At 37.4% G+C, this 6,199-nt stretch overlaps 1 pseudogene; it reads left to right on the forward strand.

Annotated features, from left to right (window-relative positions):
• The first annotated feature begins 1,332 nt into the window (after positions 1-1,332).
• On the forward strand, positions 1,333-2,516 carry LOC106981628 (60S ribosomal protein L7-like; annotated as a pseudogene).
• The last annotated feature ends 3,683 nt before the right edge of the window (positions 2,517-6,199 follow it).

Consider the following 6,199-nt stretch of genomic DNA (forward strand, 5'->3'; position numbering starts at 1 on the left):
GTTATTACATTCAATGGTCCAAAATGGTTCAAAATAATTTAAAAGATGTACATTTAGAATTCTTGCTTTCACTCAATCTTGTTCACCTTGAGACCATCACACTATTATGTTTTTTTATCATGTTAATTTTTCTTCATACAAAAGAAGCAAATAAGGATGTAGACTTATATTTCTTCCTCTTGCAAGAAGTTGGCATTCTTTTTTTTAATGTTTATTTTTGAGAGAGAGAGAGGGAGAGAGGGAGAGAGTGAGTGAGTGGGGGAGAGGCAGAGAAAGGGAGACACAGAATCTGAATCAGGCTTCAGGCTCCGAGCTGTCAGCACAAAGCCTGACACAGGGCTTGAACACATGAACTGAGACATCATGACCTGAGATGAAGTCAGACACTTAACCGACTGAGCCACCCAGGCATCCCAAAAGTTGGCATTCTATAGAGAGTGTTCTTCAGGTAACTTAATATTATAGTCTGCAATATTTCTGTATCTGTGTGTTTAAGTTAGTTTATTTAATTTGTTTCTGTTTATAGATGTTTTAATAATTTCTAGTCTATTGCTGATACAAATAATGCAATAGAGAAACACTTTACAAATGGACTTTATTCTTGTGCAGATGTATCTTTACCATAAAACAAGCAAAGTAGTATTGGTATGTCAAAATTTTTATTACTTAGTCTAATATATCTTATGTTTTGTAAAAACCCATAGTTCTTGTGTTACTTAAGAAAGTTTGGAGAGAATTGGTATTTGTAGGGCAACCCATCTTCATCCTGAGAGAACCTGGCCTTGATTGTGGCTAAGGCAGAAGAAAATACAACATGGAGAGTTTACTCCTGCTCTTAACTGCCTATGCTTGCAAATGACATATGTCATTTCCTATCATAATCCATTGACTGGAATCAAACATATGCCCACCAACCCAACATTAAAGAGGTAGGTTGAGAAATATATTGAAGTACATGGAATATGCAAAATTTGATGAACATTACTTTCTTTGGTAACGTTAAACCTACTAGAACCAAATAATCCTTTATTTCTTCCCCCACATTTAGATGTAGATCTGTGTCCAGTCATTTTACCTAGTGCAAAGTCCAGTGTATTGGTCAAACTACTAAAATAAAACAAGCACACTCAAAAAGAAGTAATTTAAAAAGATATAACTATAGAGAGTTATACAAGGTGGTATTTACAAAGGAGATGGCAGGAATAAAGGAAGCTTAAGGAATGGTGGAGCACCCTAAACTTGAAGAAGCAGGAAGCAATTAACACTCTTAGATCTGAAGGGGTAAAGAAGGTGGTGATTGTCACATGCCCTTAGAAGTACATTTGTGTCATGCTTGACCAGAAGCTGTCGAACATTAGTAGAGAAACATATGTTAAAAACAACAAGAACAACAACGACAACAACAACAACAAAACCCCCAAAACCTCTTTTCCAACTGGAACCATGGAGGGTGCAGAAAAGAAGAAAAAGAAGGTTCCTACTATGCCAGAAGCCATTAGACAAAAGTGAAAGAATTTTGCAGTTGAAGATCGTCTGAGAAAGAAGTTTGCCCAAAAGATGCTTCAAAAGGCCAGGATGAAGCTTATCTATGAAAAAGCTTATCATTACCACAAGGAATACAGGCAGATGTACAGAACCTCTACTCGAATGGCCAGGATAGCAAGAAAAGCTGGCAACTTCTATGTACCTGCAGAACTCAAATTAGCATTTATCATCAAGATCAGAGGTATCAATGCTAGGAGCCCAAAGGTTCAAAAGGTGTTGCAGTTTGGGGCACCTGGGTGGCTCAGTTGGTTAAGCGTCCGACTTCGGCTGGGTCATGATCTTGTGCTTTGTGGATTCGGGCTTGCTTCAGGCTCTATGCTAACAGCTTGGAGCCTGGAGCCTGCTTCAGATTCTGTGTCTCCCTCTCTCTCTGCCCCTCCCCTGCTTGCACTCTGTATCTCTGTCTGCCAAAAATAAATAAATATTTTTTAAAAAGGAGTTGCAGTTTCTTTGCCTTTGCCAGATGGTCAATGGCATCTTTTTCAAGTTCAACAAGGCTTCAGTTAACATGCTATGGACTGTGGAACCATATATATATAGCATAAGGGTACCCAAACCTGCAATCAGTGAATGATTTTATCTACAAGTTACATTAGACTAAATAATACATTTTTTTGATGTGCCAGTACTCCTTTGCATGTTTTATGCTAAAGATACATCTGCACAATTGATGTACAATCATTTGTTATGGCAAAAAAAAAAAAAAAAAAAACAAGAAGAAAATTGCCCTGACAGATAACACACTGATTGCTCAATCTCTTGGTAAATGTGACATCTTCTGCGTGGAGGATCTACTTCACGAGATCTATGCTGTTGGAAAACATTTCAAAGAAGCAAACAACTTTTGATGGTCCTTCAAATTTTCTTCTCCATGAGGGAAAATGAAGAAAAAGACCACCCATTTTGTTAAAGGTGGATATGCTGGCAACAGGAAAAACCAGATCAATAGGCTTATCAGAAGGATGAACTAAGGTGTCTACCATGATTATTTTTGTAATCTGGTTAGTTAGTAAATGACTACTTTCAAATGGAAAAAGAAAAACAAAAACAAAAACAAAACTCAGTCCAGCAGAGAGAAACATAGAGCAGTATGAAACCTGATATGTCTCTCTCTCAGCTTAATCCCCCTCTAATTTCTGATCTGTGCATTCCATTGGCTGAACACAAGTAGCAGGCAGAAGGCAAGAAAACCAGATTATAAATCCATAGAAGTCAGTCTTTGCTACACAGCAGGATGAAGAAGGGTGGAAAGTAAATCCAGAATGAGCAAATGGGGAATATCCAAGACATCACAAAACCTCAGGTAATGTCACATAATTTCTTCATATGTCTAAATGTGACTCCTTTGAGTCCAGAGATCAATGAACTAAAATGACAAGGCATCAGCTTACCATCTCTCCAAAAACATATACAGAAAATATAAAGCGGTAGATCAAAGGCAGGATTACCACATTCAAAATGGCAAAAATGAGCAAATACATGAGGCACTGGTGCACAGAAATTTTGAAATTCCTGGTAGGAAGACATAGTGAAGTTTTTCTATACTGGGAGAGTTCTACCTTCTCCTCAGTAAAAGTGGCAGGGATTATATAAAACAAATACCCTAATAATTTAGATTCTCTGTGTAGTGTAAATGCCTGCCAATAAGTGTATTTTTTATTGTAGTGTAAGCGACTGACATTAAGATTTGATTGTGAAGGAATCCATATTAAAAGACATCCATCTTGAATAAACATATTGCCAGCTGCATAACCCACCTACTAGCAAAAATGACCAGATTAGGAATTAAGCCACTCCCATCACGAAGTTTCCTTTCTCAAAAAGCCTTGGTTAACTGAGATAACTGCTTCAGTGACTCTGCTTCTACCTTCCCATCCCTAGTTCCCACTTTTATGCTTTAAATTAGCCAGTGAAAAGTTAACCCATTAAACCCTAGGCACTCCACCGTCGAACTCTAATAAATACAGAAGCTCACATTCAGGGTCTGTGTCTCTGCCTGTCTGTCGGTCTGTCTCTCTCTCTCTCTCTCAATCTTGTCTCTCCCCTCCCCATCTCCTTACCTTGACCTCACTGTGTGCCCTTGGCATGCCATGTTCCTTCCAGGACCTGTGAGTAATAAATCTTGTTCTTCAAAGTTCCTTGATGGTTTCTTGCTGAAATGTCTCCTTTAATCAAAATAAAAACAACACGGGCCAGTCTAGCCACAGCATTGGTCCTGTTGGGGATTCACCACAAATGGAGAATAGGAAAGATATAGAGATATAAAGTAGATGAACAGTTGCTTATGGCTTGGAAGGTGACTGGGAACATAGGAGGTTGAAAGCCAAAGGGTACTGGATTTTTTGTAATTTTATTTTTTTAGAGTAGGTTTTGATTTTCAACAAAATTGAGAAGGAGGTACAGAGATTGTTTTTCCCAACCACTAGCAATACTAGTGTAAATGGTATTGTTTCTCCCCCAACTTTTTATTTAAATTACAGTTAGTGAAAAAACAGTGCAATAGTAGTTCAAGGTGCAGAACCTAGTGTTTCATTACTTACATACAACACTCAGTGCTGATCACAACAGGTGCCCCCCTTAATACTACCATCACTCTTTCAGATCACCTCCCCTCCACCTCCCCTCCAGTAACGCTCAGTTTTTTCTCTATAGTTAAGAGTCTGTTTTCTGGTTTGCCTACCATTTTATTCACCTATGTACATCTGTTTTGTTTCTTAAATTCCACATATGAGTGAAATCATATGATATTGTCTTTTTCTGATTGACTTATTTTGCTTAGCATAATACACTCTTACTCCATCCATGTAGTTGCAAATAGCAGGATTTCATTCTTTCTGATGGCTGAGTGATATCCCATTGTATATACATACCACATATTCTTTATCCCTTTATAAGTTGATGGACATTTGGGCTCTTTCTGTAATTTGGCTATTGCTAATTCTGCTATTAACATTGGGGTGCATGTGCTCCTTCTAATAAGTATTTTGTAAATACCTAGTAGTGCAATTGATGGATCACAGGGTAGTTCTATTTTTAACTTTTTGAGGAACCTCCATACTTTTTTCAGAGTGGCTGTGCCAGTTTGCATTCCCACTAACAGTATAAGAAGATCCCCTTAAAATACAATATCCACTTGTAAAAACCCTCAATAAAGTAGAGATAGCAGTAACATACCTCAACACAATATGGGCCATATTTGAAAAAAAAACACAGCTAATATCATCCTCAATGGGGAAAAACTGAGAGCTTTTCTTCTATGGTCAGGAACAGGACAGGGATATTCATTCTCACTAGTATTTAACTTAGTACTAAAGTCCTACACTCACCAATCAGACAACAAAAAGAAATAAAAGGCATCCAATCAGCAAGGAGGAAGTCAGATTTTCATTGTTTACAGATGGCATGATATTCCATATAGAAAACCTGAAAGACCCCACCAAAAAACCACTAGAACTGAAACATTAATTCAGTAAAGTTGCAGGATTCAAAATCAACATACAGAAATCTGTTGCATTTCTTTTAAAAAAATTTTTTAATGTTTATTTATCTTTGAGAGATAGAGAGAGAGACAGAGTACAAGTGGGGGAGAGGCAGAGAGAGAGAGAGGGACACAGAATCCGAAGCAGGCTTCAGGCTCTGAGCTGTCAGCACAGAGCCCGATGCGGGCCTCGAACTCATGGACTGCGAGATCATAAACTGATTTGAATTCAGACACTTAACCGACTGAGCCACCCAGGTGTCCCCTGTTGCATTTCTACACATCAATAATGAAGAAATAGAAAGAGAAATCACGGAATCCATCCCATTTATAATTGTACCAAAAACCACAAGATACCTAGGAATAAACTTAACCAAGAGGAAAAAGATGTGTACTCCGAAAACTATAAAACACTGATGAAGGAAACAGAAAAAGACATAAAGAAATGGAAAAACAGCCATACCATGAATTGGAAGAACAAATATTGTTAAAGTGTTTATACTACCCAAAGCAATGTACACATTTAATGTAATCCCTATCAAAATGCCAATAGCATTTTTCAGAGAGCTAGAAAAAAACAATCCTAAAATTTGTATGGAACCACAAAAGACCACAAATAACCAAAGTAATCTTGAAAAAGAAAATCAAAGCTGGAGACATCACAATCCAAATTTCAAGTTACATTACAAAGCTGTAGTGATCAATACAGTATGGTACTAGCACTAAAACAGACACATAAATCAATGGAATAGAATAGAAAACCCAGAAATAAACCCACAACTATGATCAACTCATCTTCAACAAAGCAGGAAAGAATATCCAATGGGAAAAAGTCTCTTCAACAACTGATTTTGGGAAAGCTTGATGGCAACATGCAAAGGAATGAAAATGGACCACTTTCTTAGTCTATACACAAAAATAAACTCAAAATAGATGAATGACCTAAATGTGAGAACTGAAACTACAAAAATCCTAGAGAAGAACATAGGCAGCGACCTCTGTGACATGGGCCATAACAACCTCTTTCTAACTCTGTCTCCCGAGGCAAGAAAAACAAAAGGAAAAATAAGCTATTGGAACTTCATCAAGATAAAAAGCTTCTACACAGCGAAGGGAACAACCAACACAACTAAAGGGCAATTTTCAGAATGAGAGAAGAAATTTTAAAATGACATG

The sequence above is a fragment of the Acinonyx jubatus genome, chromosome C2, assembly GCF_027475565.1.
Source record: "Acinonyx jubatus isolate Ajub_Pintada_27869175 chromosome C2, VMU_Ajub_asm_v1.0, whole genome shotgun sequence".
NCBI lineage: Eukaryota > Metazoa > Chordata > Mammalia > Carnivora > Felidae > Acinonyx > Acinonyx jubatus.